The sequence below is a fragment of the Hordeum vulgare genome, chromosome 2H (assembly GCF_904849725.1).
Source record: "Hordeum vulgare subsp. vulgare chromosome 2H, MorexV3_pseudomolecules_assembly, whole genome shotgun sequence".
NCBI classification, from domain to species: Eukaryota; Viridiplantae; Streptophyta; class Magnoliopsida; order Poales; family Poaceae; genus Hordeum; species Hordeum vulgare.
The window spans coordinates 171563805-171590418 of NC_058519.1; positions in this window are offsets into that span (position 1 = coordinate 171563805).

A 26614-nucleotide genomic window follows, 5' to 3' on the forward strand; every position below is an offset into this window, starting at 1 on the left:
CTTGGCGAACAATCTATAAGGGATTGACAACCCCTTCATAGTGTTGGGAGCAAGATTTTTTTGTTTGTGCAGGCACTTGAGATACTCCTTCACTGGATCGATACCTTGGTTCTCAAAACTGAGGGAAATACTTACCACCGCTGTGCTACACCACCATTTCCGCTTCGAGGGAACACCAACACAAGGCTCCAAGGCCACGGGGGAAATCCTTTGCATATTTTCCTAGGAAGTCCCTTAAGGCGTAGCCGTAGCAAAAGGATTCCTGGTGCCGTCAACACACCTATTTCTGGCACCATTGGAAGGTCTTTTGTTGCAGTAGCAGTGTACTCAACGCTCGGATTAAAATCTTGGAGCATTTCCACCCAACGAGTTTGCCGAAGATTGAGGTTAGGCTGGGTGAAGATATACTTGAGACTCTTGTGATCGGTGAACACTTCAACCTTTCGTTCCAACAAGAGGTGTCTCCAAGTCATCAGAGCATGTACCACTGGTGCCAACTCAAGATCATGAACAGGTTAATTCTTCTCTCTCGGCTTCAACTGCCTCGAGGTATAAGCTACCACTTTCTTGTCTTGCATCAACACAACACTAAGACCTTGAAGAGAGGCGTCGCAGAACACTTGGTAAGGTTTGGAGTCATCAGGAGGAACCAAGACTGGAGTAGAGGTGGGCTTCTCTTTGAGTGTGTCGAAAGCCAACTCACACTCTGGAACCAGACATACTTCACACCCTTCTGAAGAAGACTTGAGAGAGGCTTAGCAATCTTGGAGAACTTATCAACGAATCTTCTACAATAGCTTGCAAGCCTGAGAAAGCTTTGAAGTTGCTTCACATTTTGCGGAGGCTCCCACTCAACAATGGCATGCACCTTCGACGGATCAACTTTGATGCCCTCGGCAGAGATGATGTGCCCAAGGTAGACAACTTCTTTCAACCATAACTCACATTTGGAAAACTTAGCATAGAACTTATGCTCTCTCAGCTTATTAAGCACCAGCCTGAGATGTTCTTCATGCGCTTCCTCAGTTTCTGAAAAGACCAGAATATCATCGAGATACATCAAGACGAATTCATTCTTGAACGGGGAGAAGATATAGTTCATCATTCGACAGAATGTTGGTGGAGAATTTGCCATACCAAAAGACATCACTGTATACTCATACGAGCCAAAGCTTGTCCTGAAAGCAGTCTTTGGAATATACTCTTCGCGAATGCAAATCTGATGATAGCCCATCCTGAGATCGAGCTTGGAGAAGACCTTAGCCCCTTTCAACTGCTCGAACAACTCATTAATGTTAGGAAGTGGATACTTGTTTCTGATGGTCTTCTTGTTCAATGGACGGTAATCGACACACAATCGGTCTGTGCCATCCTTCTTCTTGACAAAAAGCACTCCACAGCCCCAAGGAGAAGAGCTTGGTCTGATCAGACCCAAACGCTCCTGCTCATCGAGTTGCCTCTTTAGCTCCTTCAGCTCTTCTAGACCCAATTTGTACGGCAGTTTGCACACAGGCTCATTACCCCGTTCAAGCACGATAACAAACTCAACTTCTCGGTGCAGAGGCATTCCTGACAGTTCTTCTGGAAACACATCTTCATATTCGCAGACCACTGGGACTTGCGAAATTGGAGAAATCTCACCCTTCTCATTTAAGGAAAATAGATGGATTGTGTCATCGTGCGCCGCAAAGATAATCACGTCCTCCGAAGAGTGAGTTAGCTTCACTTCTTTAGCTTCACAATCAATAGATGCCTTGTTCATAGCCAACCAGTCCATACCAACGATCAAAACAATGTCAGAATTTCCCAAGACAATAGGAGACGCCAGAAAAGCATATTTACCCAACTTGACAGTAACCTCCGGAACAAACACCTGAGAGCTCATCCGCATACCCGGAGACACAACTTGCAATGACTTTGGTAAAAACTCGGTCGCAACATTATTACCAGATGCAAAAGGATATGACATGAAAGAATGCGATGCGCCAGAATATCATTGACTTTGGTAAAAACTCGGTCGCAACACTTTAGCAGGAATATCATTGACGAGGAGATTACCCAAAATGACGTCAAACGAATTTTCTGCTTCAGCTGCATTCACCATATTGACTCTAGAAGACCTGGGGTTGAACTTCATGGTAGCATTGCTTGGAGGTTTGCCTAGAGGAGGAGGCGGAAGATGCAGCTGAGAGGTACACTTGTTGGCATAGTGACCCTTCTGCCCACACTTGTGACAAGTAACATCTGCCGGCTGACGGTACTGAGTCAGAGGAGTCTCTTGCTTCTGCTGCTGAAACCTTTGCTGGAATGCTGGGTTGGGTGGGTGGGATGAACCACGGCCACCTGATTGCTTGAACTACTGCGTGTGCCGAGGAGGAGGAGGAGACACCCAAAATTTATGTTACTTCTGAACCACCTGAGTTGAGGAAGACGAGCTGGAATCTCTGAAGCGCTTCTTTGAATTCTCCACCCTGAGCAAAGCTGCATCAGCCCTGAGAGCCAAGTTGTAGAACTTCTCGAACTCCTCAGGATCGTGCAATGCGAGGGCTAGCTACAAATACTCTTTCAGACTACCTCTGAACTGATAGATCTTGCTCTTCTGATCTGGAATGTCTTACAAGGCATATCGGGCTAGCTCGTGGAACTCGACGTTGTACTTGTACACGGAGTTAGCACCTTGCTTCAAGCGCTTGAACTTCTCACGCATCTCCTACACAAAGCTAGATGGAATATAGTGGGACCTGAAGTCTCTACAAAACTCATCCCAAGTGATCACTCTGGCAGCCCTGGAATCCTTCAACTTTTGCCACCAGATCGATGCTTGCCCCTTCAGCTGGAATGTTGCAAACTTGACGAAATCCTCTGGACGGACATTGATGCACTCAAAGTGCTTGTTCATGTCCCGAATCCAATCCTCAGCATCAAACGGCTGGTCACACGACGTGAAGGTCGTCGGCTGATTTGACAGGAATTGACTCAGATTAGCAAACTGATTGCCCCCATGGTTGAAGTTGCCTTCCTGTTGATTAGTCCTCTCTTCAACAATTGTATCAGCATGTGAGTGTTTGCATTTGTAGCAGCCATCACCGCTTGCCAAACCTGGAGGAGGCGGCGGCGGAGGAGGTGGTGGAGGGGGTGGTGGCGGCATCTCAGGACCCTCACGACCTGGATTCTGACGAGTTGGTGGAGCCATCCTGAAGACGGACAACACATTAGCCCAGAGAATAAACTTGAAGGTAACGCTGAATCAAAAAGGAAGTAATATCTGAACAGGAATATTAGCAATTGCACTCGAACAAAATAGTAAGAATGCTTCCTCAAAGTGACTGTCGACAAAATTCTGATTATGACCACTTACAAGCCAAGTATGAGCTAGAGCTGCTCGGAACAAACGTATGATCGAGATTTCATCCGATATTTTTGTGGATAAGATCGCACGGGCTCGAATTTACAGTAGCCATCCTGTGCAAGGTTGTGCACATGACTTACGAAGCATCCCCGAGTCGTAGCAAGCTACAAGGACTCTTTAAGACACAACGAGAACCGCTGTAAGACGACCGTGAACAAACGTACCCACTGAATGTCGAATCCCAACCTCACATCATGCATTTGTAGGAAGATTGTCCTATAAGTCACTACTTGATATCCCACCTATGAATTCCTGAAATATCTGGTCATGCAATCTGCTACACGGATACAAGGAGTAATACTTCACACAACTCCTATACTAACCCGTCCAATGTATCACATCCGTCAACACATAACCAGAATCTCGGACCTTCATCTAACACACACCCTCGTGATCACAATGGTACAAAGTATGGCAGTACTCCCGAACAATCTGCACCAGTACTGGGGACATCGGGGTTATCTCGCCACTACCAGTATTGAAGCAATTATGAACATCCTTCGTTCTGAGATACTCAGAAATCTGAATGAGTGGCGATGTGCACAAGAATCCCCTGGAGCTCAACTCCCCGGAAGAAATCAAGGCAGAGAGGAGGCACCAAGACAGAACTGTGTCACATCGATATCATATAGATTTCAAAATACCCGCATGATCCTTAAAAAAAATTGAGCGAGAAGAGGAGTAGAATTAAGATTTCCTAAGTCCAGAACCTCACCACAGCATGGAAGAGGAGAAAAAAGAAACCTACTCTCCGATATAACTAAGACTCAAAACATTTTACTAGACTCGACTCGTCCAAATACGATCACACAAAGTCTCCTATGGTCGTAAGGCTCTAATTACCAACTTGTAACGACTAAGATGCGGTCCTTTCCTATTTAGGGGGTGATGCCCCAAAATGGAAAGAAGCGCATCTATGCGTTTCGCAAGGAAGATAAACATAACACATACATAATTTAAGAATGAAAAATAGGGAATCATTTGCCAACTCACATAGATAATATCAGAGTTTACATCCACACATTTATTCAGACAAGGTAGTTCCGCTACGGACTACATAACATAAGAAAAATGCTATGCTATCCCGCATGCTTGCCCACGATCACAACCACGACCACGGCCTTAGTCTTCTGGATAGTTCACATACAGGCGGTCGTTCTCCTCATCGTACTGCCACGCCAGCCGCGTGCCCTCTGGATCACCTGCATCGGGCGTACCTGTACCTGTAGGGGTGTTGAAGTATTCTGTCAGCCACGGGGACTCAGCAATCGATGACCTTGGTACCGAAACTAGTCAAGTTATTAGGTGAGAAAGGTTCAGTGTTTAGGTTGCAGCATCCTAAGCATTTATGGTGGCTAACTTACGAAGAGAAAGTTATAGATGTGGTGGTCTACGCGAGCAGTCGAAGACTAGGTGATCACTAAGTGATCCTGAACACCTACTTACGTCGAACATAACCCCACCGTGTTCCCGATCGAAGAGAGGTCTTCGAAGGGGACAGTCACGGTTACGCACACAGTTGGCAGTTTTATTAGAGTTAGTTCAAGTTATCTATACCCGGATGTTAACAAATTATCCATGTTGCCACATAACCGCTGGCACGGCTTTCCGAAAGATTAAACCTTGCCGGGGTGCTCCAACTAGTCCATCACAAACGGTCACGGGCCGCAAAGTAATCCTCTATCACGAATCTCGTGATCTCGTTGGATTCCTTAGAGGAAAACCTCAACTCTGGGGAGAACCAAAGTTTCACCAGGATTCCTATATGCAAGATGGATCGCTAAGGTAAGACAAGACTAGCAGGACCTCCCGTCGTGTCGACGACCCCGATAAGAGCCGCGTATCTCAGTCTCAGAACACGATGGATGGAACTAGCTACGAGAACCAAACCTCAAGTTTCCTTGTGGTGGCCCCACAAGCAGACTAGTTTGAACCAACACTCATGAGGAGCACTGGCCCGGGTTGTTGATTAATTCCTCGGGGTAGCTATTCACTATGCAAATTATTATTAGGTGATTAGAAAATTAAAACCAATGTTGGGTCATGCTGGACAAGTCTTAACACTACACGATTTATCAAGGGGGTCCCCATAACAACCCCGAACGTGTTAGGAGTGATCAGTTATGGAATCAGACACCGGTTGCCGGAAACTATGGTGGCAATAACAGAACAAATCACCCGGCAAAAGGCTAGGCCTTCCGTCATGTACCAAGTATATAGGTGCATTAATTAAATAGCAGTTAGAACATAATGATATCAAATACTCATGTTATCACATGGGACAGCTGGCACGTGCAACTAGCAAAACTGTCATTAGAAGCTGAGCAAGCCTACTTAGCCAAACAACATTAGCTTGGAAGGGAAGGTGTTTGAGTTTCATGGAAATTTCAGGAGGGAATTATATCAAGTGGTAGCCAGCGAGCATATATCGAAGGAGACGTGAATCTAAGCATAACAAAGCTAGATACGGTATTGATAGCCCACAAGTATAGGGGATCAATTGTAGCATTTCTCGATAAGTAAGAGTGTCGAACCCAACAAGGAGGTAAAGGTAGGACAAATATTCCATCAAGTTCTATCGACCACCGATACAACTCTACGCACACTTTATGTTTGCTTTACCTAGAACAAGTATGAAACTAGAAGTACTTTGTAGGGGTGATAGGATAGGTTTGCAAGAAAAGAAAGAACACGTAAATAAAAACTAGGGGCTGGTTAGATAAAGAAACAATTACGCTAGTCTAACGAGTGTGGAAAAGTGGTGGTAGGAGTTGCGGAATTGTCCCTAAGCAATTCACTATGTTACTAGATCGATAACAAGTTTTATGTGGGAGAGGCCACTGCTAGCATGTCATCCCTTACTTAGAATTCTATGCACCTATGATTGGAACTATTAGCAAGCATCCGCAACTACTAACGTTCATTAAGGTAAAACCCAACCATAGCAATAAGATATATTGGTCCCTCTTCAATCCCGTATGCATCAATTTCTATGCTAGGCTGAAGCTTTTGTCACCGTTGCCCTCCAATACATAGTCCTATAAACATACTACTAACCCTATGGTGTGATCCACGCACATGCTCATATGATGGGCACCAAAGGACAGCAACATAACCACAAGCAAATTAAACCAATCATAGCAATTCATCAATCACCGATAGGACAACGAAAGTCTACTCAGACATCATAGGATGGCAACACATCACTGGATAGTAATATGAAGCATAAAGCACCATGTTCAAGTAGAGGGTACAGCAGGTTCCGGGAGATCGGACCCCTGAATATAGACGGGGGAAGGTGATTGTGATAACCTCGCATATTAGGGATGATAGCCTACTCATATCAATATGGAATTCCTTCTTTTCCGAGAGCCCATTCAAACAGAACTCCCAGGTTAAGCATGCTAGGCTTGGAGTAGTTCTAGGATGGGTGACCAACCGGGAAGTTCATCCTGGGTGCGTGCTACTGCAACAAAAGACCTTCCAATGGCGCCAGAAATAGGCACGTCGACGGGAGAATACTTGGCTTGATCCTTCTGCTGCGGCTACGCCTTAAGGGACTTCCTGGGCAAGTATGCAAAGGATTTCCTCCGTGGCCTTGGAGCCTTGCGTTGGTGTTCCCTCGAAGCGGAAAGGGTGATGTAGCGTAGCGATGGTAAGTATTTCCCTCAGTTTGAGAACCAAGGCATCAATCCAGTGGAGGAGTATCTCAAGATCCTGCACAAACACAATATCTTGCTCCCAACGCTATGAAGGGGTTGTCAATCCCTTATAGATTGTTTGCCAAGTGAGAACTGAAAGCAACAAAGTAACAAAGCAAAGTAAAAGCGGAGGTGTGAACGATGGATGTGAATAGACCCGGGGGCCATAGTGTTTACTAGTGGCTTCTCTCATGAAAGCAAGTAGACGGTGGGTGAACAAATTACTGTCGAGCAATTGATTGAACAGCGCAAAGTTGTGACGATATCTATGCAATGATTAAATCTATAGGCATCATGTCCAAAACAAGTAGACCGATACTTTCTGATTCTACTACTATTACTCCACACGTCGACCGCTATCCAGCATGCATCTAGTGTATTACGTCCATAAGAACAGAGTAACGCCTTAAGCAAGATGACATGATGTAGAGAGATAATCTCAAACCAATGATAAAAACCCCATCTTTTTACCCTTGATGGCAACTACTTGATGTGTGCCTTGCTGCCCCTACTGTCACTGGGAAAGGTCACCACATGGTAGAACCCAAAACCAAGCACTTCTCCCATTGCAAGAATCATAGATCTAGTTGGCCAAACAAAACCCAAGACTCAGAGACTCAAATATATCAAATCATGCATATAAGAAATCATCAAAGACTCAAATATATATAATAGATAATCTGATCACAAATCCACAATTCATCGGATCTCGACAAACACACCGCCAAAGAAGATTACATCGGATAGATGTCCATGAAGATCATGGAGAACTTTGTATTGAAGATCCAAGAGAGAGAATAAGCCATCTAGCTACTAACTACGGACCCGTAGGTCTGAAGTGAACTACTCACGAGTCATTGGATGGGCGATGATGATGATGAAGAAGCCCTCCAACTCCAAAGTCCCCTCCGGCAGGGCGCCGGGAAGGGTCTCCAGATGAGATCTCGTGGAAACGGAAGCTTGCGGCGGCGGAAAAGTATTTTCGAGGCTCCCCTGATTTTTTGTTGAATATTTGGGAATATATAGGCCAAGGATCTAGGTGAGGGGGCGGCCAGGGAGGCCACAAGCCCTGACACCGCCGCCTCCCCCTGGTGGCTGGGTGGGAGCTTGTAGGCTCCCTCGGGCCCATGTGGCTTGGCCGAGAGGCCCCCTGATCTTCTTCCGTTCGGGAAAAAAATCTTTTTGGGGTTTTTATTCCGTTTGGACTCCGTTCCAAAATCAGATCTGAAAAGAGTCAAAAAACACAGAAAAAACAGGAACTGGCACTTGGCACTGAATTAATAAGTTAGTCCCAAAAAAGATATAAAAGGTACATAAAACATCCAAAGAAGACAAGATAACAACATGAAACCATCAACGATTATAGATACGTTTGAGACGTATCAAGCATCCCCAAGCTTAACTCATGCTCGTCCTCGAATAGGGAAGTGATAAAGAATGAATTTTTTATGCTTTCATGCTACCTAGCATAGATGTCCTTTGTAATTCCTCTTATGTGACGTGAATGTTCAGATCCATTAGATTCAAAATAATAGTTCGCTATTGACGTGGAAACAATAATTATTCAAGCAAACTAGCAAGGTAATCATGAACTTTCAAAATAACAAGGCCAAAAGAAAGTTATCCCTACAAAAGCATATAGTCTGGATATGCTCTATCATCATTGCACAACGAATTTAAATCATGCACAACCCCGGTATTGGCCAAGTAATTGTTTCACACCTTTACTTTCTCAAACATTTTCAACTCTCATGCAATACATGAGCGTGAGCCATGGTTATAGCACTAAAGATGGTGTGGAATATGGTGGAGGTTGCAAGACAAAAAGGGAGAAGATAGTCACATTAACTAGGCATATCAATGAGCTGTGGAGATGCTCATCAATAGATATCAATGTGAATGAGTAGGGATTGCCATACAAATGATGCACTAGAGCTACAAGTATGTGAAAGCTCTTAAAGAAAACTAGTGTGTGTGCATCCAACTTGCTTGCTCACGAAGACCTAAGGCAATTTTGAGGAAGCCTATCATTGTAATATACAAGCCAAGTTATATAATGAAAATTTCCCACTAGCTATATGGTGGTGACAAAACGAGAGACTCTCAATCATGAAGATCATGGTGCTTAATATGCACAAGTGTGGAAAAAGTGGTAGCATCGTCCCTTCTCTCTTTTTCTCTCTTTTTTTTGGTGGGCTCTTTGGCCTCTTTTTTTTGGTGGGCTTCTTTGGCCTCTTTTATTTCCTCACATGGGACAATGCTCCATTAATGATGATCATCACACTTTCAACTCAAAACTTAGAGCAACTATGACTCTATATGGAATGCCTTCGGTAGTGTACCGTGGCAATGATCTAGCATGGCATAGACAGCAATGGAAACATCATGCTAGCTATCTTACAATCATGCAATGGCAATGTAGACGTGGTGGCACATGTCATGGTGGTAGTTGCATGGCAATATATCTCGGAATGACTTTGAAAAAGCCATAGTAGGTAGGTATGGTGGCTGTTTTGAGGGAGGCTAATGGTGGGTTTTGTGCACCGGCGAAAGATGCACGGCACTAAGAAGATAGTGATGGTGGAAGGTAAAAGTGCATCTAAACCATGGACTCAACATTAGTCATGAAGAACTCATATACTTGTTGAAAAAGTTTTATTAGTAATCAAAACAAAGCATTCAACGCATACTCCTAGGGGAAGGGTTGGTAGGTATAAACCATCGCGTGATCCCGGCTGCCACGCAAAGGATGACAATCAATAGACTAATCATGCTCAGATTTCATCACATAGCGGTTCACCATACATACATGCTACGGGAATCACTAACTTCAACACAAGTATTTATAGATCCACAACACCTTACTAGCATGACTTCAATATTACCATAACCACAACTCAAAACTAATTGAGATGAATCAAACTTCTCTAACTATTCAATACACATGAAGGTGGAAGTTTTCGTATCCCTTTGGATAACTACCCCTTTTGAGACTATTTTCAAAGCATAGATCAACTACCAAGCCATGCACCGCTGTGCTCTAAAATATATAAGTGAAGAACATAGAGCAAAAGTATCTAGCTCAAAAGATATAAGTGAAGCACATGTGAGCTGAATTGTCTACCGAAAGATATAAGTGAAGCTCGACAAAATCACGGTGTGTGCATGTCTCTCTCTCTAGGTGTGCATCAAGGATGATTGTGACACAACCAAAAAAATAAAAGACTCCTACGATACAAGACGCTCCAAGCAAAAACACATAACATGTGGTGAATAAAAATATAGCCCCAAGTAATGTTACCGAGGGATTGAAGACGAGAGAGGGGATGCCTTCCCGGGACATCCCAAGCTTAGGCTTTTACGGCATCCTTGAATCTCTTGGGGTGCCTTGGGCATACCCAAGCTTGAGCTCTTGCCACTCTTTATCTCTTTGTCCATAAGAACTTCACCCAAAACTTGAAAACTTCACAACACGAAACTTAAACAAAAACTCGTGATAACATTAGTACAAGAAAGCAAACCACCACTTCCTTAGGTACTGTAGCAAACTTAAATTCTACTTGTGCTGATGTTGCGTGACTGTACTTTCAATCTTCCATGGCTAATACCCCCCGATACTATCCATAGTTTCATCAAAATAAGCAACCAACACAACAAAAACAGAATCTGTTAACGGCAGACCAGTCTGTAGAAATATGTATATTTCGTATACTTCTGGTACTCCAAAAATGCTGAACAATTATTACACTGTGAAGAATTTTCGTAGATATCAGCAGCAAAAAGAATCAACTCAAAAGCTCTTACGGAAAAAAACTGAAAATTCGTTTCGTGAGCAGAAAGTTTCTGTCTTTTCCAGCATGACCAAACGATCATCCCCAAGACTAATCATAACGGTTTTGCTTGGCACAAACACAAAAAGAAACACAATAAACACAATCATAACAGAATTATGAAAGTGTGAAAAACACAAAACAGAAATAAAAATGATAGATTCGTTGGGTTGCCTCCCAACAAGCGCTTTTGTTAAACGCCCTTAGGTAGGCAAAAAGCGATGGAATCACGTATAGTCATCTTTGGTGCTCAAACCATAGGTAGCCCTCATCATATATTCATAAGGCAATCTTATTTTCTTTGTAGGAAAGTTCTCCATGCCCTTCTTTAAAGGAAATTGAAATCTAATATTCCCTTCCTTCATATCGATGTAAGCACCAATAGTCCTTAGGAAAGGTCTACCAAGAATAATGGGACATGAAGGATTGCGATCTATGTCAAGTACAATGAAATCCACGGGTACATAGTTCTTATTTGCAACAATAAGAACATCATTGATCCTCCCCATGGGTTTCTTGACAGTAGAATCCACAAGATGCAAATTAAGAGAACACTCTTCAATCTCATGAAAACCAAGAATATCACATAAAGACTTAGCAATCACGGAAACACTAGCACCCAAATCACACAAAGCATTGCACTCATAGTTTTTGATCTTGATTTTGATAGTAGGTTCCCACTCATCATGAAGTTCTAGGTATAGAGACTTCTAGTTCGAGCTTCTCTTCAAGAGATTTCATCATAGCATCTATGATATGCGTGGTAAAGGCTTTGCTTTGGCTATAAGCATGTGGAGAGTTTGCAATGGATTGCATCAAAGAAATGCATTCAAACAAGGAGAAATTATCATAATTGAATTCCTTGAAATCCAAAGTGGGAGTTTCAATACTACCCAAAATTTTGACTTCTTCTACTCCACTCTCCACACCTTTATCATCAAGATAAGTGGTCTCCGGATCATTGGGGCATTTTTAAACCAAAGTGGATTCATATCCAGCCCCTCCATAAGTAGGTTTGACACGCGAAAACAAAGATGCAAGAGGAGACACACCAAGCACTTTAAGATATTCGTGATTTGCATCACTAGGACGCACCCTTTTAAACCATTCATGTCTAGCGCGAATTTGGGCGGTCGTTTCTTTGCTCTCATTCAATGAGATACGCATAGCTTTCAAAGTTTCATCCAAGTTGACCTTGGGAGGAGCGCATCTAACTTTCAAAGCATCAATATCATAAGACATCCTATCAATGCTCTTAGCGAAATCGTCTATTTTGAGTAGTTTTTCCTCTATGGACGCATTGAAAATCTTTTGAGAGTTGATGAACTCTTTGATATTACTCTCTAGATTGTAGGGTAATTTGTTGTGATTTCCATAAGTGTTGTTGTAGGAATTGCCATAATGGTTAGAGGAGTTACTAGGAAAAGGCGTTGGAACATAGTTTCCTCTAAAAGCATTGTTGTTGCCAAAATTGTTCCTACCAACAAAATTTACGTCCAAACTAGCGTTTCTACTCTCAATCAAAGAAGATAGTGGCATGTCATTAGGATCTACGGTAGCGTTTCTACTAGCAACCAAATTCATCAACTCGTCCATCTTAGCACTAAGCGAGTTAATCTCTTCTATAGCGTGGACCTTTTTGCTAGCAGGCGACCTTTCAGTGTGCCACCGAGAGTAGTTGGTCATGATATTGTCTAGGAGTTTTCTAGCGTCTCCTAACGTGATTTCCATGAATGTTCCACCTGAGGCGGAGTCCAAGATATTGCGAGAAGAAAAATTCAAGCCAGCGTAAAAGATTTGTATAATCATCCACAAACTCAAGCCATGAGCGGGACAATTTCTCATCATAAGCTTCATCCTCTCCCAAGATTGTGCAACGTGTTCATGATCAAGTTGCTTGAAATTCATGATATCATTACGTAAGGAGGTGATCTTACCCGGCGGAAAATACTTGGATATGTAAGCATCTTTGCACTTATCCCAAGAATCGATACTATTTTTAGGCAAAGAAGAAAACCAAGTTTTTGCGCGATCTCGCAACGAGAAAGGAAAAAGTTTCAACTTAACCACGTCATTATCCACATCTCTTTTCTTTTGCATATCACAAAGCTCAATGAAGGTATTGAGATGGGATGCGGCATCTTCACTAGGAAGGCCAGAGAATTGCTCTTTCATAACAAGATTCCGCAAAGCTGCGTTGATTTCATACGATTCCGCACTAGTGGCGGGAGCAATTGGAGTACTAATAAAATCATTATTATTAGTGCTCGAGAAGTCGCAAAGTTTGGTGTTTTCAGCCATGATGACTTCAACAAACAAACAAGCACACCAGCAAGCAAGAAAACTAGCAAAGGGAAACAACAAAGGCAAAAGAAAACGGCGAAGGAGAAAGGCAAATGAAAACGGAAAATGTGAAGTGGGGGAGAGGAAAATGAGAGGCAACTGGCAACAAAAGTAAATGCAAGAGAGGAGATTGTGAGACCTACTTGGATAGATCTTGATTTCTCCTCCCCGGCAACGGCGCCAGAAATACTTCTGCTACTGCTACAAAAGACCTTGCAATGACGCCAGAAATAGGCACGTCGACGGGAGAATACTTGGCTTGATCCTTCTGCTGCGGCTACGCCTTAAGGGACTTCCTAGGCAAGTATGCAAAGGATTTCCCCCGTGGCCTTGGAGCCTTCCGTTGGTGTTCCCTCGAAGCGGAAAGGGTGATGTAGCGTAGCGGTGGTAAGTATTTCCCTCAGTTTGAGAACCAAGGTATCAATTCAGTGGAGGAGAATCTCAAGATCCTGCACAAACACGAAAGCTTGCTCCCAACGCTATGAAGGGGTTGTCAATCCCTTATAGATTGTTTGCCAAGGCTATGAAAGAAACAAAATAACAAAGCAAAGTAAAAGCGGAGGTGTGAATGATGGATGTGAATAGACCCGGGGGCCGTAGTGTTTACTAGTGGCTTCTCTCATGAAAGCAAGTAGACGGTGGGTGAACAAATTACTGTCGAGCAATTGATAGAACAGCGCAAAGTCGTGACGATATCTATGCAATGATTATATCTATAGGCATCACGTCCAAAACAAAGTAGACCGATACTTTCTACATCTACTACTATTACTCCACACGTCGACCGCTATCCAGCATGCATCTAGTGTATTAAGTCCATAAGAACAGAGTAACGCCTTAAGCAAGATGACATGATGTAGAGGGATAATCTCAAACCAATGATAAAAACCCCATCTTTTTACCCTTGATGGCAACTACTTGATGTGTGCCTTGCTGCCCCTACTGTCACTGGGAAAGGTCACCACATGGTGGAACCCAAAACCAAGCACTTCTCCCATTGCAAGAATCATAGATCTAGTTGGCCAAACAAAACCCAAGACTCGGAGAGACTTACAAGGATATCAAATCAGTACTGGAATCCAGTTCTTTGCCGTCAGCCATCCCTTTGCCGTCTACTGGCTGATGGCAAAGAACCTCTTTGCCGTCAGTTAACACAAGGCGGACGGCAAAGGGATGACAGATGGCAAAAATACTATTTTCCATGTGTCGGCCCTTTGCCGTCTGCCAGCGGACGGCAAAGAGACCAAGGGCAGACGGCAAAGAGCACGGGTGGGTCCCATGCCTGCCGTGCCCGACTGAATGCTAGCTTTGCCGTGTGTTGGCCTTTGCCGTCTGCCTTTGGGGCCTTTGCCGTCGGGGGGCGGACGGCAAAGGGGCCGACCGTGTAACGGCCGTCTTCTCCCCCTCGCGCTCACTGTCTCTCTTTGTCCCCCTCCCACACTGTACTGTCTCTCTCCCCCTCGCGCTCACTGTCGCTCGCGCCCGCCGCCGCACCGCCTCGCTCCCACCGGCGACCCCCTCCCCACGGCGCTCCCCTCACCGCGGCGACCCCCTCCCCGCGGCCACCCCGGCCCCTCCCCGCGGCCACACCCCTCCCCGTGGCGACCCCTCCTTCCGGCCACCCCCTCCCCCCGGCCACACCCCTCTCGGCGACCCCTCCCTGCGGCCACCCCCTCCCGCGGCCGCAACCCTCCCGACGGCCACAACCCTCCCGGTGGCCACACCCCTCCCGCGGCAACTTCCCTGGTGAGTCCAATTTTTTTCTTTCTTTTTTTCATTTCAGTGCATCTGACGATGAAGTTTCCTTGTACCTGACTCTAGATAATTTTACCTTAACCAAAATAGAGGCTATATATCATCTGGTCAACCCCGAATTTTTTGGTTGAATGCTTATGTGCTTTGATCCAAACAGCCCCCTAGCTAGTTTATATTTGGTCATTCTTGAGTAAACAAAATAAAGATTACATTCCATATAAATATGAAATTTTATTTCCAAGTATTAGTTTCAAAGATCAGTAATTTTCAAGATAATTGTTGATGTCTAGTTCTACCATTACACTGTTATGGTTTGAAAGGCACAATAGTGGGCTGATCTCCTTTTAGGGATAACTATTCATATGGTGTACTAGGCTGGCCTCTTTGCTTCCATAATAGTGGGCTGATCTCCTTTTATATTTCCTAGAATTTGGGCCTTTTGCGTCCAGTCATATGTAAAGAAATCCACGGGCCTGGTTAAGGGAGGCACAAGGGGGGCAACGCAAGGAACGGACAGTTCCGGTGGCACATATAAGAAATGAAAGTTATCCCGAGATATATGCATCGGTTGCTTCTTTGTGCATTTGCAATTGTGGTCTCTTCTTTCAAGGAGGAAAGCAAAAATCTAAAAAAACACTAGATTCTAGATAGTTTCCATTTCTAGTAGCGGGGGTTAATAGAAAGTTGGAGTTATGGAGGCCGAGTGAGGTCACAAGGGATATACAAGAAGAAGAATAAAAAGAGGAGAGAGGAGAAGAAGAAAGAAAAGGACCCCGACCCACGACCCCCCGCCCACGACCCCCGACGCCCGACGCCACCAACCCCCGAGGCCCGATGCCACCAACCCCCGACCCCTGATGCCACTGACACCCGACTCCCCACCCCCGACACCTGACACCACTGACCCCCGACACCCGACTCTCGACCCCCGACGCCCGACGCCACCAACCCTCAACGCCTGACGCCACCAACCCCCGACCCTCGACCCCCGACCCCGACGCCACTGACACCCGACTCCTGACCCCCGACCCCCGACGCCCGACACCACTGACCCCCGACCCCCAACTCCCGACGCCCGACACCACTAACCCCCGACCCCCGACCTCCAACCCCCGACTCCCGACCCCCGACCCCCAACGCCATTGACCCTCGACCCCCCACACCCGACGCCACTGACCCTCGACCCCCGACCCCCTACCCCCGACCCCCGACCACCGACCCCCTACCCACGGGGTCATAATTTTGTAAATTATGAGTTAGGTCACATATTTTCCGATTATGTTAATTATAAAAACATCATATTTGTGTTGATCGGGTGAATTTCAATGTGCAGTTGTTCAACGACCTCCACGTGCGTTGGACGAGCTCCGCCCTTGCGTTTGTTGGTGAGCACAAATGACTTCTCCTCCTACCCCCTTAATTTGCTCTGTCCCGGTCTTCGTGCCGATGAAACTTGCTAGCTATAGGTTTCTTCAATCATGAGTATGCATGACCAGTATGTGTCTCCCGTTCGAAAGGGCGACATCTATAAATATGCATTTCTTTGCATATTTATAACCGCCATCCTTTCGAATTGTCCAACATTATCCATGGACAGTCCGAGTATGTGTAGATTGGGTTTGTTTTCCCGTATGCTGTGCTCCGGATCCGATGCGGAATTTCGTCAGTGCCTCCCCTGTTGTTCTCTGGGTACACATCCTCTCTGCTTATTGCCGAGACGTGTATCAGGAGAACAGCGGGGAGGTGCTGCCAAAATTCTGCGTCGCATCTGGAGCAGAGCATCGGAAAACGAACCGAGTCTACACATACTCGGGTGGGATTAGGACCTATCTTTACCTATTAGCGTGTAGGTTGCATGGACGTAATAAAACTGACAAACTTGATTAGCGTATGAATATAGATGATGAATTATATATTTATTTCTTGTGCCCCCATAGGTAGCTAGGCAACATGAGTGATCGTGCTTGGATGTACACTGGTCACCCTAGTCAGAAAGACATGACCCATGAATGGTTAACAAAAACCAGGGGGTTTGTGAGAGCCGCATTTGCAAATGGCCAGCATAAAACATGGTGTCCCTGTCCCAACTGCGACAACTGGAAAAATCAGACAGAGTTTGAAATGGGTAAACACCTACAGAAGTGGGGTTTTACGCCTAATTATACGGTGTGGACTTTTCATGGTGAGTCTGACCAACGTGCCAGAGCTGAGGTGATTCGTCGTCGCACCGACGAGCATGGTACCGGGATTGAAGACATGGTGCAAGACTTTGATGATGCTCGTGATTCGGACGATGAGATGGAGGAATCTGCAAAGGCCTTCTATGAAATGCTGGAGTCTTCAAAACGTCCTCTTCACGAGCAGACTGAGCTTTGTCAGCTGGATGCCATCGCGCAAGTAATGGCTCTGAAGGCTCAATTCAACCTAGGCTGAGAATGCTACGACGCGATGATGACGATATTTGGACGCTTTCTACCCAAAGGCCATGTACTGCCTGCAAACCTGTACCAGTCAGAGAAAATCCTCCGTGTACTTAAGATGCCCTATGAGAAGATACATGCCTGTGAGAATGGATGTGCCTTATTTAGGCTTGAGTACGCAGCCTTGAACTATTGCCCCATTTGCAATTCTTCCAGCTATATTGTGGTAGACAACGGCATGGGTGAGAAGAATCAAACCAAAATCCCCATTTGTGTTCTTCGATATCTGCCAATCGTACCAAGACTTCAGAGTCTTTTCATGGTCGAAGAGACGGCCAGACATATGACATGGCACAAATTGGGCAAAAGAACCGAACTAGATGCGGATGGGAACAAGATGCTGGTACACACTTCAGATGGTTTTGCGTGGAGGCACTTCGATGCATTACATAAGGATAAATTGGAAGATCCAAGGCAACCTAGAGTTGCCATCAGCATGGACGGTTTCAATGTGTATGGTATGACGGCAGCACAATACAGTTGTTGGCCTGTATTTGTCATTCCACTAAATTTGCCACCCGGAGAGATTATGAAAAGAAAGAACATTTTCCTGACGTTCATAATTCCAGGGCCCAACTATCCGGGTTAGAATATGAATGTGTACATGCAGCCGCTTAAGGATGAGTTGCAAGAAGCCTGGGATAATGGGATCAAGACCTACGACGCGGCTACCAAAACAAATTTCAAAATGCATGTGTGGTACATGTACTCGACGCATGATTATCTGGCGTTTGCGCTATTCGCTGGCTGGTGTGTGCATGGAAGGTTCCCGTGCACCACATGCAAGGCAGCTCTTCAGTTCTGTTGGCTGCAGGCTGGTCGCAAGTATTCTTGCTTCGACATGCATAGACAATTCCTGGATCCTGACCATAAGTTCAGAAAAGACAAGAAGAATTTCATCAAAGGTAGAGTTGTCAAAAACACTGCACCAGCTGCGTTGACAGGCCAACAGACCCTTGATTAGTTAAACGCTCTCGAACCTGATCCTTTGCGTCCAGGATACTTCAAAGGGTATAATACGGAACACGCCTAGACTCACAAGTCATGCTTATGGGATCTCCCTTACTTCAAAGACCTCCTTTGCCCACACAACATTGACGTGATGCACACTGAAAAGAATATTGCGGAGGCCATTTTTGGTACATTGTTCGGCATAGAGGGGAAGTCAAAAGATAATCCTAAGGCTAGAATCGGCCTGGAGGCTCTATGTGATAAACCATTGCAAAACTTGCGACAACGGAAAGGAAAGCAAAGCATAGCGAAGCCAAAGGCATGGTTCAATCTTGAAAGGCCAGCTATGAGGAAAATGCTATTGTGGGTGAAAATGCGGTTGATGTTCACCGATGGGTATGCTGCGAATCTAAAGAGGGGAGCGAGTCTTGAGAAATTGAAAATATTTGGGCTCAAGAGTCATGATTGGCACATATGGATTGAGCGGGTAATGTCGGTGATGTTGCGTGGCTTTATCCCTGAGGATGAATGGCTAGTACTGGCAGAACTGAGCTATTTCTTCCGTTCTCTTTGTGCGAAAGAACTATCGCCTGGCGTGCTAGATGAAATGGAAGAGTTGGCGCCGGAGTTCACCTACAAATTAGAAAAGATCTTTCCACCAGGCTTCTTTAATCCAATGCAACATTTGATTTTGCATCTCTCGACCGAGGCAAGAATGGGGGGGGCGTTCAAAATCGATGGTGCTCCTCAACTGAGAGGATGCAGAAGACGCTTCGAGCTAAGTGTAAAAATAAATGTAGAATTGAAGCATCGATGGCCGAGGCATTCATTACTGAGGAGGCGGCAAACTTCGTGACAGCACACTACGAAGCCAAAAATCATCATTTGCATAACCCGAAGCCTCGGTACAATGATGGCGATCGAGAAAAAGTTCGATCCAACCTCAGCCTATTCAAAGGTAAGCTCGCACCATCCGGTGCTTCAAAAGGGAAATCGTTGGATGTCGAAGAATGGCGGACCATTTCATTGTATATCTTCACCAACCTAACAGAAGTGCGGCCATACATCGAGTAAGTTCTCGTTAATTTATTGTTTCGCAACTTCTAATTTCTTTGAACTACTCTTATTCCCGGATATTTGATATAGTCGATACGTCGCCAAATTCTCGGATGGAGCGGTCATCAAAAAGGATTCCGTCGAAGAGTATGAGCTTCTCGCAAAGCATGGAGGCGACTATCCTGGTTCCATCTCTTGGTTCAAACAAAGGGTAATTTATTACCATTAAGGGCCCATTTGATTTATTGGTCCAATTTGCGGCTAATGCATCCATTCTTTCGTATTAAACTTGTAGGCTGATGCAGAGTCTATGGACGCCGAGTTGAGACAAGTCGCTAATGGTTTTGACTATAAGGTCCGTTCATTTGACAAATACAACATCAACGGGTATCACTTTCGTACCTTTGGAAAAGAGCTATCTATGCCCAGCCTAAAGACTAGAAATTGTTCTGTCTCTGCTATCGGCGAAGGAGACACCGAGTATTATGGAAGAGTTGAAGCAATTTATGAACTTCTATTCTATGGTGAAAACCCACCGACCGTCGTAGTCTTCAAATGTTATTGGCTTGAGCCGAGGGAGACTAGAAGGACTCATGAACATATAGGACTAGTCGAAATCAAGCAAAACACCCACTTAGATGTTCCCGATGTCTATATTACGGCTCAACAGGCGACACAAGTTGTCCATCTACCGTGGGCCTGCCAAACTGATCCAAATCTCAAAGGTTGGGATGTCGTTTATGAAGTGCCACCACATTTTAGACCACCTACCCTCAATGAAGAGGATTACGAACCTCACATTAACCCTGACACATATGAAGGAGAATTCTTCCAAGAAACACGTATGTCCAAGAAACGTTTCAAGAACCGCTCTACTTCACCTGAGAACATTGAAGTAGACAGCGATAGTGAATCCGTCTTAACCCCTGAGCCTGAACAGGAAGAGCTGGCAGAAGAAGAGGTTATTGCTGCCGATGACCTGTCACTTCTTGACCGATTACATAATGGTGGACTTCCACATGTTCTTCGTGATAGTGATGATGATGATGCATTTATTGATGATAGTGATGATCATGATGCATTTATTGACCCCGAAGCATATATAGACGAGGACGATTGTTATTAGTTCATGTCAGGTATTCAACTATTATACTATATATAAATTTTGAGTTCATGTTAGGTATTCAATTTTTATTAGTCATGTTGGTATTTATGACGATGATACACTTAAATTATATACATTTTATTACTCCTGTTGGTATTTATGTTGTACTAATTTCATTTACTCTTTGTCATGACAGGTGTTGAAAGATGGTGGGAAAGGGTCGAAAGCACTCCGCGGCTGCTTCTTTGTCGGCGGGTGATGGGATGGGTACTTCCATTCCTGCCTCGCCTCTTCGGAGAGTGTTGCTCTCTACTTTGCAAGGAGCGCCCCCCGTCAGAGGAGGTCGACCCCCCGCGAAGCCGAGAGGCACTAAAGGTACACGTTGTATTCATGTTGGTATTTATGTTGTACTCATGTTGTATGCATATTGGTATTTATATACATTTTATTACTCATGTTGGTATTTATGTTGTACTAAAGGTACACGTGGCCGCGGGAGAGGTAGGGCTACACGGTCTCCGCCACCACCCCAAGCTGATTCACCTGAGCACAGGACTTCTAGGGTGGATTCGTCTGAGGTGGAGGCTACATGGTCTCCGGTTCACGAGCCTCGGGTCGACGAGCCTTCGACCCACGAGACTCGTGTCCCAGAGGCTTCCTTCCAGGCGACTCCGGAGCAAAGCAGGGATGAGGGTATGTCCCAAGAGACCCAGTGGGATACCTGGCCTGAGGCAAGTGGCCATGCTGGTAGCAACGAGGAGCTGGGTGAGGGGGCTACCGTCTACCAGCGTGGTAGTTCGGGGCTCCCGCTCGTGCCAGCGACCCCCGAGCAGAGGTGGTCGATTAGGCCAAATGGGGACAAGTAAGTTAATTTACTCTTATTTAACCTTTTGCCTTCACGTTTTCTCAAATATCTAATGTTTTGGCTTTAATTTGTCATACTGTAGGGGTTGGATTGTTGCCAAGGGTGTCCGCAAGCCCAACAGCGTCCTTGGTGTTCTTTGCCGTCAAAACTTCCCAGGGTTTGTTACGTTGCCCGGTCGGGAGCGAGAGGTAGGAATGACCTGGGAGCACTACTTGGGTGCCCCGGCCCCGCCGGAGGTGGAGATCGACGGTGTTTTGTGTGACACGAGGGCGGACATGGTGATCCGAAAGTTCTGGGTAATTTCTCTTTCACACAATTATAAATAAACCATAGCTATTTATTGTACTAATCGGTGTTGTCTCGTTTGCAGACCTACTACAGGTGTGAGGAGGGATACGAGGAGGACGCGGCAAAGGTTATCGAAACCGAATGTCGCCGCCTACGTCAAAACTTTCGGCACGAGGCTCGGGTGCAGGCTGTTCGAGACTACTATGCCACGCGGCGTATTAGGCTTGACAAGGCGAAGTGCTGTGATGCTAAGATGGAGAAGGAGCATTACATGAAGGTAATTACATATTATTAAGGCTTTGTAGTTAGTTTCCTTGATTTGGTTCTTACACGCTCAAATTTCTCTTTATTAACTTAGGTGCCCCCGAGATGGTGTGTGGATAAGATGGATTGTTGGGAGGCCTTGGTGGATCAGTGGTGCTCCGAAACATGGGAGGCCAGCCGCAACAACGCCAAGGAGAGGCGTGGCAAAATGGTTGGCGTGCCACACCATCAAGGGAGCGTCAACTTAATCCAATTTGATGAGAACTGGGTATGTGGTATGCTTCATGCCTCATGCAATTCATTCTTAATGCTATCTTGAGCCCTTTACCAATACAATTTTCCTCTCTCTTTCTTTTAGGCGCGTCACAATAAGACGGAGGCGCCACAGATGTACGACCTGTATGCGATGGCCCATACTGCCTCGTACAAGAAGGTCAAGGCATTCTCTGAGTCTGACCTTGAGCATCCAGAAAACTTCACCAACATATCCTCCCATGACAAGCTCGTGAAGTACAGAGATCACGGGAAGGCAAGGAAAGGGGAGGACTTTAATCCGAGCCACGGGCCTATTGATCCAGAGCTGGTGATGATAGCTGGCAACGGGAGGCCCCATGGCTCGATCGCCATTGAAGACGGCCTTATACGTTGTCCTAGCTCTCTCCGGCAGATAAAGGCACGCCAAACGAGCTCTTGTCCGGAGATAACACGTCATCCACGGCCAGTCGAGCTCGCCATCGAGGTTAGTTTAATGGATTCAACTATCTTTCCGCATTATGTTGTGCGTTGGAACCAATATGATTACATTTCTAACAATGAGTTGTGTTGTAGGCTGCTATTCAGAAAGAGAGAGAGGCAATGCAGGCGGCTATGGCGGAGAAGGATAAGGAAATTAGGGAATTGGAGGAGAGGACGACTGCATTGGTGGAGGCGGAGAGGGCACGGAATGAAGCGTCTACCACGGCCATATACGAGCTCTTCGTGGTAAGTTTCTTCTTCATGTTATTTAAAATCTTGCATTTGAATGTCCGTTTCATTAATAAATAAAAAGTTTGACTTGTCGAAATCAAATGTACAGTCTATGTGCGAGAAGAACGGCCAAGTCCCTCCGCCGATGCCCGAAAAAGGCATTCTTAGCCAATTTAGCCCGAAGAAGGGGACGAGAGGAGAAGAAAGAGGAAAAATGAAAGGAAGGAAGAAGAATAAGAGGAGAAGAAGAAGAAGGAGAGGGAGGATGATAAGAAGAAGGAGAAGGAGGAGAAGAAGGAGAAGGAGCTCCTCCTTCTCCTTCTTCTTCCTCCTTCTTCCTCCTTCTTCTTCTCCTTCTTCTTTTCTTCTTCTTCTCCTCTTCCTTCTCCTTCTCCTCCTCCTCCTCCTCCTTCTTTTACTTCTTCTTCTCTTTCTCTTCTTCTACGTAGCTTAGACTCATCCAACAAAGCCTAAATTGGCTAATTATCCATCTAAATGACATAATTAGCTTAGTTAGCTCCAAAATAACCTATTTAATAAAAAATGACCTATACTTAGCTAATTATCCTCGAAATGACATAATTAGCTCCAAAAAGGCATTCTTAGCCAATTTAGCCCGAAGAAGGGGACGAGAGGAGAAGAAAGAGGAAAAATGAAAGGAAGGAAGAAGAAGAAGAGGAGAAGAAGAAGAAGGAGAGGGAGGAGGATAATAAGAAGGAGAAGGAGGAGAAGAAGGAGAAGGAGAAGGAGAGCTCCTCCTTCTCCTTCTTCTTCCTCCTTCTTCCTCCTTCTCCTTCTCCTTCTTCTTTTCTTCTTCTTCTCCTCTTCCTTCTCCTTCTCCTCCTCCTCCTCCTCCTCCTTCTTTTACTTCTTCTTCTCTTTCTCTTCTTCTACGTAGCTTAGACTCATCCAAGAAAGCCTAAATTGGCTAATTATCCATCTAAATGACATAATTAGCTTAATTAGCTCCTAAATGGTCTATTTAATAAAAAATGACCTATACTTAGCTAATTATCCTCGAAATGACATAATTAGCTCCAAAAAGGCATTCTTAGCCAATTTAGCCCAAAGAAGGGGACGAGGGGAGAAGGAAGAGGAAAAATGAAAGGAAGGAAGAAGAAGAAGAGGAGAAGAAGAAGAAGGAGAGGGAGGAGTATAGGAAGAAGGAGAAGGAAGAGAAGAAGGAGAAGGAGCTCCTCCTTCTCCTTCTTCTTCCTCCTTCTTCCTCCTTCTCCTTCTCCTTATTCTTTTCTTCTTCTCCTCCTCTTCCTTCTCCTTCTCCTCCTCCTCCTCCTCCTTCTTCTTTTAGTTCTTCTTCTCTTTCTCTTCTTCTACGTAGCTTAGACTCATCCAACAAAGCCTAAATTGGCTAATTATCCATCTAAATGACATAATTAGCTTAGTTAGCTCCAAAATGACCTATTTAATAAAAAATGACCTATACTTAGCTAAGTTCTCTCCTAAATGACATAATAAGGCTTACGTAGCTGCAACATGACCTATTCCCCCTAACTTAGGTATTAAATGGCCTATAATTAGCCTAGCTAGATCAAAAATGGCTTAATAAGCATAGTTTGCTCCGGAATGACCTATTTTACCCAAGTTAGCTCCGAAACGACCTATAGTTAGCTAGGGTTCCACCTAAATGACATAATTAGCTTAGTTAGCTCCTAAATGGTCTATACTTAGCTAATTTCTCTCCGAAATAACCTATATATACACTACTTCATCTAGTATTATTCTTCTAACTTTCTTATTTGTCATTTTGTAGATTACCTTCACTTCACGGGAAGCTTGGAAAATATTGATGGAATGCTTCAAGATGATTTTTTGTACCATGGGTTGTATTGAAACTATTGTAGTATATGAATATATGAAACTTTGTATGCAGATGGATGAAACTGGTGTAATATATGAAACTTTGTATGCATGTGGATGCAACTTGAAAGCTGGATATAAGAGGTTATTTTTTTATGGTTATGGGTACGGAAAGAAATTTATTTATGTCAAATATATATATATATATATATATATATATATATATATATATATCCTGATTATTGTTAAAAATTCTGGATATAACAAAAAATAAATAAAAAAGGGGCTGGTTCCCGTCTTTGCCGTCTGCCCCCACATGGCAAAGGGGGGAATCTGCCCCCTCTCTCTCCCCTCTTTGTCGTCTGCCCCCACATGGCAAAGGGGGGAGGCAGACGGCAAAGGGGGGAATCTGCCCCCTCTCTCTCCCCTCTTTGCCGTCTACCCCCACATGGCAAAGGGGGGGAGGCAGACAGCAAAGGGGGAAATCTGCCCCCTCTCTCTCCCCTCTTTGCCGTCTGCCCCCACATGGCAAAGGGGGGAGGCAGACGGCAAAGGGAGGAGGCCTGCCGTTAACACTTAACGGGGACGTTGCAATATATGTCGTCCCAGTTAATTTGCCGTCTGCCCCCTCATGGCAAAGTTTCTTTGCCGTCCGCTTTGCGAAAGCAGACGTCAAAGAACCTCTTCACCGGATTTTTTTTACCGTCTACTTTGCAGTCTAGTGACCGACGGCAAAGCCTTTGCCGTCCGTGGTTGCACCCTTTGCCGTCCGCTTTAGTATACGGCAAATTTATGAATTTCAGTAGTGAATCATCCATATAAGAAATCAGCAAAGACTCAAATATATGTCATAGATAATCTGATCACAAATCCACAATTCATCAGATCTCGACAAACACACCGCCAAAGAAGATTACATCGGATAGATCTCCATGAAGATCATGGAGAACTTTGTATTGAAGATCCAAGGGAGAGAAGAAGCCATCTAGCTACTAACTACGGACCCGTAGGTCTAAAGTGAACTACTCACGAGTCATTGGAGGGGCGATGATGATGATGAAGAAGCCCTCCAACTCCAAAGTTCCCTCCGGCAGGGCGCCGGGAAGGGTTCCAGATGAGATCTCGCGGAAACGGAAGCTTGCGGCAGTGAAAAAGTATTTTCGAGGCTCCCCTGATTTTTTGCTGAATATTTGGGAATATATAGGCCAAGGATCTAGGTCAGGGGGCGGCCAGGGAGGCCACAAGCTCTGACACCGCCGCCTTCCCCCTGGTGGCGGCGTGGGAGCTTGTGGGCTCCCTCGGGCCCACCTGGCTTGGCCCAGAGGCCCCCTGATCTTCTTCCGTTCGGGAAAAAATCATTTCGGGGTTTTTATTCCGTTTGGACTCCGTTCCAAAATCAGATCTGAAAAGAGTCAAAAGCACAGGAAAAAACAGGAACTGGCACTTGGCACTGAATTAATGAGTTAGTCCCAAAAAAGATATAAAAGGTACATAAAACATCCAAAGAAGACAAGATAACAGCATGAAACCATCAAAAATTACAGATACGTTTGAGACGTATCAGTGCGCATGAGTGAGGACGAAGTGCGCAGAAAAGACTAGTATTGATATGTGGGGCCAGTCTAGATCCCGCTCCGGGGCGTTACGAGTTTGGTATCAGAGCCGACCCTCACGGTTACATGGATGTTTGCGGATAGGTGCGCAATCATGTTGTTCATGACGTTTGTGACCCGTCGTGGCACACGACATGGCACATGTACTGGACTGGAAGCATAAACGTTTG